Below are 12988 nucleotides of genomic sequence, written 5' to 3' on the forward strand. Positions count from 1 at the left end.
TGTTGTGCCTGGATGTAATTGTCTCCAACAACCTTGTACAGATATTCCTGAAGCTTGTTAGTCTCCTCTTTGTGCTGAACCAGGCTGTCTTCTGTCTCTCTACACCTCTTCCTCTCAGTTTCCAGGTCTTCCTTGAGTTTCTCCAGCTCACTAACAGCTTCCCTTGCTGTGTCCTCAGCCAGGAGAAGCTTCCTGTCAGAGGCAACTTTGGCTTCATGATGTTGGAGCTGATTTTTTAACTCCTCCACCTCATGGGGCAAAGCCACTTTTTCCTTCTCAGGTCTTGAGACCTGATCCTCTTTGTCTTGTGGGCTGCCAAATTCCAGCTGAGGGACCTGGATCTCAGTCTTATCAATTAGCAGATGTTTGCTAAAAACCACTGCTCTGCGCGGCACTTTACGTGCAGAAACAGACTTTTTGATAGTTTCTGCTGGCTGTGGTTTTTCTGCTGACTTAAGAGGCTGGAGTCTTGGCTGGGGTCGGGGTTTGGGTCCAGGCTGAGGTGTTGGTCCAGGCTGTGGTGTTGATGCAGGCTGTGGTGTTGGTGCAGGCTGGGATCCAGGCTGAGGTGCTGGTCCAAGCTGAGGTGCTAGTCTAGGCTGAGGTGCTGGTCCAGGCTGAGGTGCTGGTGCGGGCTGGGGTTCAGACTGAGGTCCTGGCTGAGGTGTTGGTCCAGCCTGAGGTGCTGGTCCAGGCTGAGGTGCTGGTCCAAGCTGAGGTGCTGGTCTAGGCTGAGGTGCTGGTCCTGGCTGAGGTGCTGGTGCGGGCTGGGGTTCAGACTGGGGTCCTGGCTGAGGTGTTGGTCCAGCCTGAGGTGCTGGTCCAGGCTGGGGTCCAGGCTTTCCCTCAGGTGACTCTGCAGGCTGTGTTGTTGGAGCCACTGCAGAGCTGCTGGTCACTTTTCTGCAGCCCTCAGCTTCCAGTTCCTCCTGAGTGTAATCTCTCAGCAGAAAAGGAAAGGACGAGGCCAGGTTGACTCCTGACTGTGTCTTCTTCTTCTTCTTCTTCTTTGAGCTGATGTTCTCAAAGTAAAAGTTATCAATCTCCTCCTCAACAAGATCAATCGGCCTTAACTCAAACTGAGGTGCCGGAGTCTGGGGCTGTGAGGAGATGTCTCTGAAGACCTTGTTTCTGCCCTTTCTGGCATTAGTCCTGACGTTTCTTTCCATTGTTAAAGCTCGTGTAGATTCTGTGAATCGCAATTCGTGTCTCTCTGTCTGGCTCAAATGGCTTGACTGAAGATACTGATCTGCAGCGTTAGGTACTGGTACACCTGCAGCTAAGGCTCACTGTGACATCACAACCATGTTCCAGAATCAACAGCATTGTGATGTAACAGTAGACCTTAGGAGACTCCTAGCTAAGGTCTACTGTGACATCACAATGCTCTTGATTCTGGAACATGGTTGTGATGTCACAGTGGACCTTAGCTGCAGTAGTCTTGGTGTATCAGTACCTAACGCTGCAGATCAGTATCTTCAGTCAAGCCATTTGAGCCAGACAGAGAGACACGAATTGCGATTCACAGAATCTACACGAGCTTTAACAATGGAAAGAAACGTCAGGACTAATGCCAGAAAGGGCAGAAACAAAGTCTTCAGAGACATCTCCTCACAGCCCCAGACTCCGGCACCTCAGTTTGAGTTAAGGCCGATTGATCTTGTTGAGGAGGAGATTGATAACTTTTACTTTGAGAACATCAGCTCAAAGAAGAAGAAGAAGAAGAAGACACAGTCAGGAGTCAACCTGGCCTCGTCCTTTCCTTTTCTGCTGAGAGATTACACTCAGGAGGAACTGGAAGCTGAGGGCTGCAGAAAAGTGACAAACAGCTCTGCAGTGGCTCCAACAACACAGCCTGCAGAGTCACCTGAGGGAAAGCCTGGACCCCAGCCTGGACCAGCACCTCAGCCTGGACCAGCACCTCAGCCTGGACCAACACCTCAGCCAGGACCAACACCTCAGCCAGGACCCCAGTCTGAACCCCAGCCCGCACCAGCACCTCAGCCAGGACCAGCATCTCAGCCTAGACCAGCACCTCAGCTTGGACCAGCACCTCAGCCTGGATCCCAGCCTGCACCAACACCACAGCCTGGACCACAACTGGGACCCCAGCCTGGACCAACACCTCAGCCTGGACCCAAACCTGGACCCCAGCCAAGACTCCAGCCTGTTATGTCAGCAAAAAAACCACAGCCAGCAGAAACTATCAAAAAGTCTGTTTCTGCACGTAAAGTGCCGCGCAGAGCAGTGGTTTTTAGCAAACATCTGCTAATTGATAAGACTGAGATCCAGGTCCCTCAGCTGGAATTTGGCAGCCCACAAGACAAAGAGGATCAGGTCTCAAGACCTGAGAAGGAAAAAGTGGCTTTGCCCCATGAGGTGGAGCAGTTAAAAAATCAGCTCCAACATCATGAAGCCAATGATGCCTCTGACAGGAAGCTTCTCCTGGCTGAGGACACAGCAAGGAAAGCTGTTAGTGAGCTGGAGAAACTCAAGGAAGACCTGGAAACTGAGAGGAAGAGGTGTAGAGAGACAGAAGACAGCCTGGCCCAGCACAAAGAGGAGACCAACAAGCTTCAAGCCTATGTGCACCACATTGTTGGGGACTTTCACCACCAGGGCCACATGTGGGGACAGGAGAAGTATCTCCTTTATGGAGAAATCCATAAATTACACACTGCTCTGCAGCAGGCACAGTCAGCAGAGTCCAGGTCTGATCTCTCTCAAGACGCTCAGACTGAGACCTGCAACACAGAGCCTGCACAGAACAAGGCCCAGGAGGATCCAGCAAACAGCAGCCACCAGCTGGAGGAGGAAAGAGCAAACCTCCTGTCAGAGCAGGAAGAAATGAGCAGACTGGAGGGTGCCCTGAACCAGGCCCAAGAAGACCTGAAACACCACCAACAGCAGCTGGAGAAGGAGAAATCTAATGGCCTGGCAGAGCAAGAGAAGAGCAGCAGACTGACGGCTGCCCTGCACCAGGCCCAAAAGGATCTGAAGATCCAGAAACAGCAGTGGGAGGAGGAAAGAGCAAACTGCCTGTCACAGCAGGAAGAAGTGAGCAGACTGAAGGCTGCCCTGAACCAGGCCCAAGAAGACCTGAAACACCACCAACAGCAGCTGGAGGAGGAGAAATCTCATTGCCTGGCAGAGAAAGAGGAGAGAAGCAGACTGAAGTCTGCCCTGAACAAGGCCCAAAAGGACCTGAAGATCCAGAAACATCAGCTGGAGCAGGAAAGGTCTCGTCTCCTAGAAGAGCAGAAGGAGAAAACCTGCACCGTGGAGGCTGCTCTGAGACGAGCCCAGGAAGAAACCGACAGCCTGAAGTCTGAGTGGGAAAAACAACGATCTAACCTCCTGAATGAACACACTGAAGAGAGGAACAGGATTCAGGCTGCTTACAACCAGGCCCAAAACAACATGGACAGGCTTCAACACCTGTGGGACCAGGAAAGGTCCCACATCCTGTCCGTCAAAGAGAACGCTGCCAGGATGGAGACTGACCTCTGCCAGGCCAGAGAGGACCTGGAGAAGCTCAAACACCAGTGGGCTGAGGGAAGATCAAAGCTCCTGGAACAACACAGAGAGGAGAGTCACAGGAAGTCAGAGGAGCTGCAACAGGCCCAAATGGAGCTGTCGACCCAGAAATGCCAGAGGGAGATGGACAGGTCACGGCTCCTCATAGAGCAGACAGAAACCTCCAGGTTGAAGGCCTCTCTGAAACAAGCCTGCGAGGATGTGGAGAAACAACAGGCCCTGTGGCAGCAGGAGAAGGCCTCTCTCTTGGAGTTTATCAGCAGACTCCAGCAGACTCCAGTGAGGGAGGACCAAGAGACACCAACCAGCAGCGTGGAGGACAGTTCACAGGTCCTGGATGGTCAGACACCTGAGCTAGCCAAAGCATCTGAAGCAGCCCAGGTCACCCAGGGAGCCCAGGCAGCTCCAAAAAGATCAAAGACCAGAAGGTTCCTGGGACTTTTTCTAAGAAAAAGAAGAACCTCCAGTGATGGTCAGTGAGGAGCTGACTCAGGACCATCCAGCCCCTCAGCCCTCCTCTATGTGTGCATTAACCTGAACCCCCTTTGTTCCCCCTTTAACTGGCCCCCATGTCTGTTGTAGGTTGTCTGTGTCTCTTTATATGAAAACATTTGATGAGGCATAGACAGCATTGCAACAATTCCCAAATACCTCTGTTGTTTAAATGTTTAAATGTTTTGAAATGTGTGTCTTGCAAATAAAAAAAAAATAATAATAAAAAAAAACAATAATCCTGCTATAAAAATCTTTTTTTTCACTTTTCACAGCTTAAAATGACAAATGGCGTTGAAAAATATTGTATGTAATATTGTATGTTTTATTGTATTTTCTATTTTTCCTCATCTTGAAGTGATTGTTTTGTATAAAGATGTGTGTGTTGTGGTTGAGGATGCTTTAAAAAAAAAGCTTTGTTCAGCTCGATCTGACTCTTAATCAGAAATCAAACACTGAAGAAGGATCTCTTGTTTTCTGAAATGATGGATGAAGATAATGAACATAGTTTTTTTTTCTAAACCAGGTTCATTATGGAAATAACTAACTGATTGTTTTGCTGTAATATGTAGGAAATATTAAAACAATCACATCAGCTGTAGTCAGTCAGTCAGGTAAGCAGAGATCTTCCATCTCGTTTTCTTTCACACCAGAATGGATACATCTGTGACTTGATGAGAGAGGAGCAGAGGTTTGTGCCACTTTCCCCAACTTTTTCGCAGAAATTGCGAGGTGCAGAACTAAAACGACAGGCTGTCTTCCTGCAGCAGCGTGGTTCCTGGCTCTCCTGGATGACGCTGGTGACACCATGATATTGTGAGGAAAACTTTGGGACGTGAATCGGCTGGAGTATCTGACAAACTCTTGATGTACTGGGATTTTAATTCACAACCATCTCCAGGGTTTACAGAGAATGGCCCCAAAAAGAGCAAATACCCAGTGAGCAGCAGGTCTCAGGGACTAAATGTCTTGCTGATGCCAGAAGTCAGTGGAGAATGGTTGGACTGGTTGGACATGATAGCAAGGGGTTTAGGGTTAGGTCTGAAGATGACCATCTCTGGACACACAACACATCCAACCCTGAAGCAGACGGGCTACAGCAGCAGAAGACCACACTGTCAGACAGAAACAGATGTTAGGGTGCGCTGAAACAGACGCGAAGAGGTCCTCCTGAATGTTTGATGGGACACTTCAGTAATCCTGCTGCACAGCGTGGTATTTTGTGATAAAACAGAAGTGTGTCTCATGCAAAAAGACTTTCCTGAGGGCCTGAAGTAACGAGTCACTTACCGACAACAATGAAATGGAAAGATCTCTCTCCAGCTCGGGTATGTGAAGAAAACAATCAGAGCAGCGCATGTAGATGTCCTGTGTTGGTTTGAAACGTTCCACCTCCTGACACCAGAGCTGACCAGAGCTGATTGGACTGATTGGAAAAGAGCATGAATTACTTTCCCCTCCTCTCTTTGTCTTTTTTTTTCTCCCTTCAAAGACTGCAGCAGAAGAGGCTCCTCCACTGGAGTTGTGTTGGAGTGCTGTTTCTTTTGAGGATGATTAATGAAGGCTGCTGCCCACAAAAAGCAGAAGTGTTCTTCCTCATCAGACAAGCCATGCTGATTAAGCTGCTGAAGTGTTCTCTGATTACTGGCTCACCTCGTATTCCTACTTTATTTTTTCCTGCGGTTTCATGCCTCTGGTGTGTGTGTGTGTATGAGTGTGTGTGGTGTCAGCACTGACATGATGAGCCCTGTTTTTGGGGGGTGGGATTGGCGGCTCCACGCTCTCCCACCTGTCCATTAGTTCTACATGAATGAGTCTGCTTCAGCTTTCATCATGTCGCTCTCCACACTGAATCCAAGCCAGGGTTTGATGTGTGTTACTGGCCGAGGCCTTTCAGCCCTTTGGCAACAGGACTGTCTGCAGTCCACTCATCAAACGTTGGATCTCCATCGGACGAGAGCGGCCCCAGACACATACGGTGACTCGTAGGTACCGGGCTCTGATCAGACAGTAAATCACATATCATTAGCAAGAAGCTGTTTTTCCTGCAAAGACCCGCATAGATACTTTTTTTTTTAACATAAAAAATAAATAAATAAACTGTCTGCTTAACCATAACAAGCTGTACGAGCCATGCCATCCAACCCCAGTACCCACCAGATACATGTACACATCTGCTGATTGGAAAGTCCCTGATCATGTCCTGCACGACTGGTGCTGTATGTGTTGGAAGCAGGTTGGTTAAAGGGGCATATCATGCTGATGCCTGATTTAATACTTACATATAATATGATAAATTTGAAAACAAGACCTTTCACCCCCTGAATTAAAAAAAAAAAAAATGAGATATTGTATTTTTTCTGATATCCTAGAATGAGATTCGTTGCCTCTGAAAATAGGTCATTGCCATTTGGCCGCGAGATTTCGACCATCGTGACGACATGAGGATCCTTTCTTTTTATTGGAGTAATCTGATAAAGCAGCTCCTCCTCTGTGATGTCAGTTAGTCACACAACCGCCACCGAGGGATACACCCACCAAGAGACGAGTATAAACGTATAAACTATACATGTTACAGTACCGGTTTGACTCACCACACTGAAGCGTCCTGAGATGATCTGTGTGGAGGTGGATTTTCTTCCTCCTGAGCTGCAGAACCGTCCGGGTCTGACTCGGGGTCCAATACAAAAGGACGTATCCGACACTCTGCCATTTTATTAGTGCTATCAATGCCTTACCGTGAAGTTTTGGCAAACAGCAAACTCGCTCGGTCTGCCCCATTCAATGTGGCGACTTTGTAAAGACTGCCATGCTGCAAAAACCGCCCCCTGGTTCTACCCCCTCCGCCCCTCTGATAGAACTGACCAATCAGAGCACAAAGGGATGTGACGTTGCGAGGTCACTGGAGGTCATTCTGGAAACGGAGCGTTTCAACGAGATCTTCAGAATGGCCTAAAATGAGGATATTGAGAACGCTATTGTGGGGCAATGAAGGAACTAAATGACTTGTACCGAGGGCAGAAATGCTTTACAGGCATCCTAGTCTGGCATAGTGAAATGGAGAAACAAGCATGATATGTCCCCTTTAACATGTCTGCTTACAGGGGCACCTGGCTCTGGTTTATGCTAGAGCACATCTCTGGATAATCCAGAAAACTCAGAGCAACTTCAGTGCACTGCAGTGTGATCAGAGACTCTGTGACGTGTTGAGTCATCGTGCTCCTCCCTTCAGGTATTGATTGGCCAAAGACCGGGAGTTCAGAGGCCCTTGTTGATGACGCCTGGGATCCAGAGTTTGAATCAGATCCGGGGAGACGCTGAGGACACAGCAGATCATCTAGTCTTTACATGAGTGACAGTCTGGGACGTTTAGTCCCTAGTTGGATTGCAAAGAAAGAAAAAAAGGCCTAGCATTGCTCTTCTTCTGTGCACCTACCTTTCTCAGGATCCAGCCAGTTTTTACAGAACTACATACAGTGGGAAAAAAAAGTATTGTACACGTCAACTTTTTTTCTCATCACATTTATTTCCAAAGATGCAATTCAAACAAAATTTCTTCCAGACATTGGTATTAACTCAAATAATCCACACATGAAAAGACATCACAACGTTCAGGTCCATAAATAATGATTATGTGGAATTAAGTATGATAACACAGGAAAAAAGTATTGAACACACAAACTGAGCCTCATCTAATACTTAGTGGAGAAGCCTTTGTTTGCAATGACAGCTTCCAGTAGCTCCTTGTTTGAACTAATGGCCCACACTGCTCAGGTGTGATTTTGGCCCATTCCTCTGCACAGATTGTCTTTAAATCTGGAATATTCTTTGGTGCCCTCTGGTGAACCCTTTTCTTTAGTTCTTTCCACAAATGTTCAATTGGATTTAAGTCAGGTGATTGACTAGGCCATTCTAACAGATTGATTTTATTTTTTTGAAACCATTTGAGAGTCAACTTTGCCGTGTGCTTTGGATCGTTGTCCTGCTGGAAGGTCCAGCCACGTCTTATCTTCATCATCCTGGTGGATGGTAGTAGATTCATATCAAGAATTTCCCCATACATGGCTCTAATCATTGCTCCATCAATTATATGAAGTTTGCCAACACCATGAGATGAGAAAGAACCCCATGCCATGATGCTTCCACCTCCAAACTTCACTGTTGGTGTAGTGTTTTTTGGGTGATGTGCAGTGCCATTTTCCCTCCAAACATGGTCTGTACTATGACAGCTGAAAAGTTCAATTTTGGTCTCATCTGACCAGACAACATCCTCCCAGTATTCTACAGGCTTGTCAATATGCTGTTAAGCAAACTTTAAACGAGCTTCAACATGCCTTTTCTTGAGGAATGGAGTCTTGCGGGCTGAGCGTCCATAGAGGCCATGGCGGTGGAGTGCATGGCCTATTGTTTTCTCTGTAACAATTGTACCTGCTGCCTCCAAGTCTTTCTGGAGCACTTTCAGGGTGGTCCTTGGCTCGTTGAGTACTCTTCTGACTATCTTTCTGACTCCTTGGTCTGAAATCTTGCAAGGAGCTCCTGTGCGTGGCCTGTTGATGGTAAGGTGGTGCTTCGTCAACTTGCGAATAATGTCCCCAACGGTGCTGACTGGAATATTCAGGTGCTTTGATATAAGTCTGTAACCAGTTCCATTCTGATGTTGAGCAACAATCAGGTTTTGAATGCCTTCAGAGAGCTCTTTGCCTTTACCCATCATGAGGTGTGTGGTATTTAACTGCTTAGTGGAAAAACAACCTTTTTGTAGGATCATCAATTTGCTCTAGCCCAGCTGATGTTGGTTTGGAAGTTCAAGTAATAGTCACGGACAGATTTCAGGTGGTATGGTGCATTTCCTTGCCAAAGTATACGTTGAATACTTATTTTCCCCATTGTAACTCACTCCAGGATGCTCTGACGGATGTGGCTGAACAACTAAACAAAGACTCAGCACTCCTCTGTGGGTTTTTTTTTCTCTTTTGAATGTGGTTTGGGACATGATATTATCATTACAAGGTTAGATTGATTTTATACTTTTACATCCTTTGTGTGGTTAACAAAAAGTGTTCTGACTGAAAAAGAAAAAAAAAAACACCAAACAAAACAAAAAATACAACTTTTGTCAGAGATTTCTCTGACTGCCCCCCTCCTTGTGACTAAAAGTTTTTAACAACAAAACTAATGGGTCTGTAAACTTTTAAACCATCACAACACTGTAACTCACTTCATTCCATGTGTTTTGAGTCATTTCTCCTGAAAAGGCATCTGATGAGGCAAAACTATGACATTTAAAACAACATTTCTCTAAGTATAGGGCCTCAACAACCTACCTTTGTTTTTGACAACCCGAAGTTGATGATGTACTGATTCTCTATCAGCCTAGGAAAAATGTCTGGCTGAACCAATTATAACTCTATTATGACACTAAAGTCAACTAAGGTTGAGTTGCTTGTGGTGTCTTGAGGTTGCATCAGATGTGGAAGCTCCAACTCAAATCCAAAAAAACTAAACTGTTTCAAATTGTTTACATGTCACATCTGGATGACAAAGCTGAGAAAGCAGAGCGTCATAACACCTCGCTTTGTTTAAAATGATTGTCCAAAACTGCAACAAGTTGCAACATTTTGGGCAAAATGTTCATTTTGGGTTTTATTACATTTATTTTACATTTTCGGCTCAGCACTTTAGTTAAATTTTGGGGGTTTTTTTGCATTTATTCTACGACATTTTAGGTCATTGTTGCGTTTTGAGCTCTAACGAGTTCCACAGCACAGATATGTGTCCAAGAGCTACATGTTTTTTTTTTTTTTTATCATGTAAATATGAATGATGACTATGTCCTTACCCTAACCTAAACCCTAACCAACCCTAACCCTCAAAAAAACACATGACAATTTCAATGTTAAATGTGATCTAACAAAGATTAATTTCAAATTATATTCACAAATGTTATCTATATTTTTTGGAATTAAGATAAAGACAATACATGTAAAGGGTTTTTATAATTTTTGTTTATGCAGTAGTACTTTTAAAACCCCAGTAATATCAATTTGACCCCAATATTATCAGAGGGTCCTACAAGTGAACATAACACAAGGATTGATAAGAAAAATGTGGCATCAGTGGTCAAAGTGTTTCACAGAATCAGGAGAAGATGGTGAGTTTTCGTTACAAAGAGTTTCTGTCTCAGGGCTGGCAACAGGAATGAAAGATAACTTTAAACACCACCAATAACAGATGACAACATGTCAGTAAATCAGTGTTTAAAGTCACCCTGGTCTTAAATGTTTTAATTTTTTTTTTCTTTTTATGTTTTCTATAAATGTCATCATGGATTTTCCTGATCTAACATTGAAAATCTAACATTGTACCCTAGTGTGGGCAATAAAACTAAAACAGGGGAAAGAATAATACTGTTGTCACCATCATATTTTTTTTAATTTAACCTTTTAGCACCAGGAGTTCAGTTTTACAGAGCTGAGATATACCACTCTATCTAAAACAGCCTATAAAATTGAAAGATCTAATTCCACCACAGTGAGAGCCATGTTTATGATCCATTACAACAGGCTAGCATAATGGATTAGCTACACTCTGTCTCATTACCTTTTTCCCAGGGTGCTTTGTGTATTTACCTCCTAATGTGTTGGAACAAATCCAGTTTTTATGAATTCATTAACTCGCTGAATCTCAGGTCAAACCCGAGGTCCAGTTTGTTTGGTGTGAAAGTGTCCTGCACCGAACCTGCGTACAAAACTTTTCTCCTGCCCTGGCGTGGATGGAAGAGGGGGTCTTCAGCATTGTACGGTTGCTCATGCACTAGCACGGGCATGAAACATATGATAACTTAAAAAATGTGTTTGATCAAATAAGGTTCACAGTAAAAGCTGCAGTCTTGTTCTCTGCATTATTCAGATTTAGGACGTTACATAATAATATGAAATCATGTTATATGAGGATGTGATGACATACATACAAGATGTTATATTAATGCCAATGAGTACTGGCAGGGGCTGTGGTCATACTCTGGTATGGTTTGGCCAAGTGTAACTGGGCCCCAGATGTTGATATCAAATCTTCACCACCTAAAGGCAGGTACACACTACAGGATAATGGGGCTGATTTCTGTTCCTATCTCCCCCTTATGATCAGTGAATACCTGATTGTCTGATGTCTGTAAATGACATGGTGTCTGATTATTACTGTGATGTGTGGTCTGTTCAGAAGGATTCTGTCAGGTCTGATCTGCTCGAAAGGCCCCAGAAGGCAGTGGCGTGGCGTGGGGATTTTTTTTGAGGAAGCCAAGTGAGACAAAGCCTCTAATCTGTATGATTTTTAGGGAGTGGGGTACATAAAAGACTTTGTTGCAGCTTGTATATCGCTTTTTCATGGAATGGAATGACCTGTTAGAGTGCCCAGAGAGCGCTCGTTTTACTTACTTTGAACACCGACACACGCCCTTTCACTCTCCCACCCTCACTCACTCATTCACACACGTACATTGTCCTCTTGACTTAGCTTAAATATCTTATTTATTTACTCAACCACCCACTCAAACGCACAACCTGCCGCTTCATGCACACTGCTAATGTGCTAATCTCCCTGATTTCATTCAGTGGCTTGATGATGATGATTCTGTCATTTGATTGGTTTGAGGCCAAAGACCGGGTGGCTTCCCTTGACACGGTCTTGGCCAGTCACAGGTGAGCAGTGTCATGACCGCAGCCTCATCTGATTGGTTAATCATTCTTTTTTTTTTCCACCAAGGGACGCCAACTCTGCTTGGCTTCCTTGCGGACAACAGCGTGCAGTATCATATTTTCACCACTTATTCACAGCATAACATTTAGGAGGGCGCTGTTTTACACATCGTAAAATGCTCAATAACTAGAGGAGAGGAATAAGGAGGAGATGACAGTGACGAAACACGGAAGAATTATCGAAACTGTTATAAAGGAGTATTTTCATTAAAACACAGCTACAGTCTGAAAAAAGTGAGGAAGCATGGCTTCCCTTGGCCTCCGGGAGAAAACGCCACTGCCAGAAGGAGAGATGGCAAATAATGAATGTGTTTAATATTTGAGAATAAAAATCCTGTCACGTGTGGAGCGCTCCAAGAGGAGCCGAGCACAGTGTGTAACATCATGTGTACCAGAACAAAAGCCAATCAAGACCAGGGGGGCAACATCTGTTTAAGAAAAATGAGACTCACTAATTGGTTGTCCAATCAGAGACACACCCTAGCTCACATGACCGACGGAAGGAAATGAAAAGGAAACTCAAAGCCGTCTCTTCAATGTGGCTGCGTCTGTGGTGTCAGGAGTCCCAGGAAACCAAAAGGAGGACCCAAATGCAGATGAATTAACAAAAGCTTTATTATAACTAAACTCAAAATTCAAAAACTCAAACAAAAGAAACAAAATCAAAAGCACTAAGAAACTCCCAGAAAAAAAAAAAAAAAAAAAAAAAAAAAAAAAAACAAGAGGTACAGGAGATAAAAGACACAAGGCATGACCAACTAAGTACTTTCCCAGTCGCCATTTTGAACACTGTCCCAAAGTGATAGTTGCGCTCAGAGTAGAGAGGAGAGAGGATGGAGGAGACTGGTCGGAGGAGCGATGATCGAGGAAACACGAGAGCCAGCTTTGAGGAAGTCTTTTCACTGACAGACACGCCCCCATATGGAATATCACTCTCTGATTGGACGCTGCAGCGGCTCAGACTTCCCTACATGAAACACAACAGAGTTTAATGAGAGAGAAAAGACGAGCTGAGGACAGGCACAGAGGATTGTTCAGAAACTGATCATAAATCTGGTAGGCTAATAAAGTGTTCGCTGTGAGTTTTAAGCACAAAACGCTGAAGACAACCATCATCAAATCAATATAACAACAGAGGATTAATGCTGAAAATTGAAATCTAATAAATCTTCCTGAGACACAATGAACTAGGTTATAATAAGAAG

This window comes from Halichoeres trimaculatus, unplaced genomic scaffold, assembly GCF_033239565.1.
Source record: "Halichoeres trimaculatus isolate MK-OKI-2021-1 unplaced genomic scaffold, fHalTri1.1 fHalTri1_scaffold_13, whole genome shotgun sequence".
In the NCBI taxonomy this organism is placed as follows: Eukaryota; Metazoa; Chordata; class Actinopteri; order Labriformes; family Labridae; genus Halichoeres; species Halichoeres trimaculatus.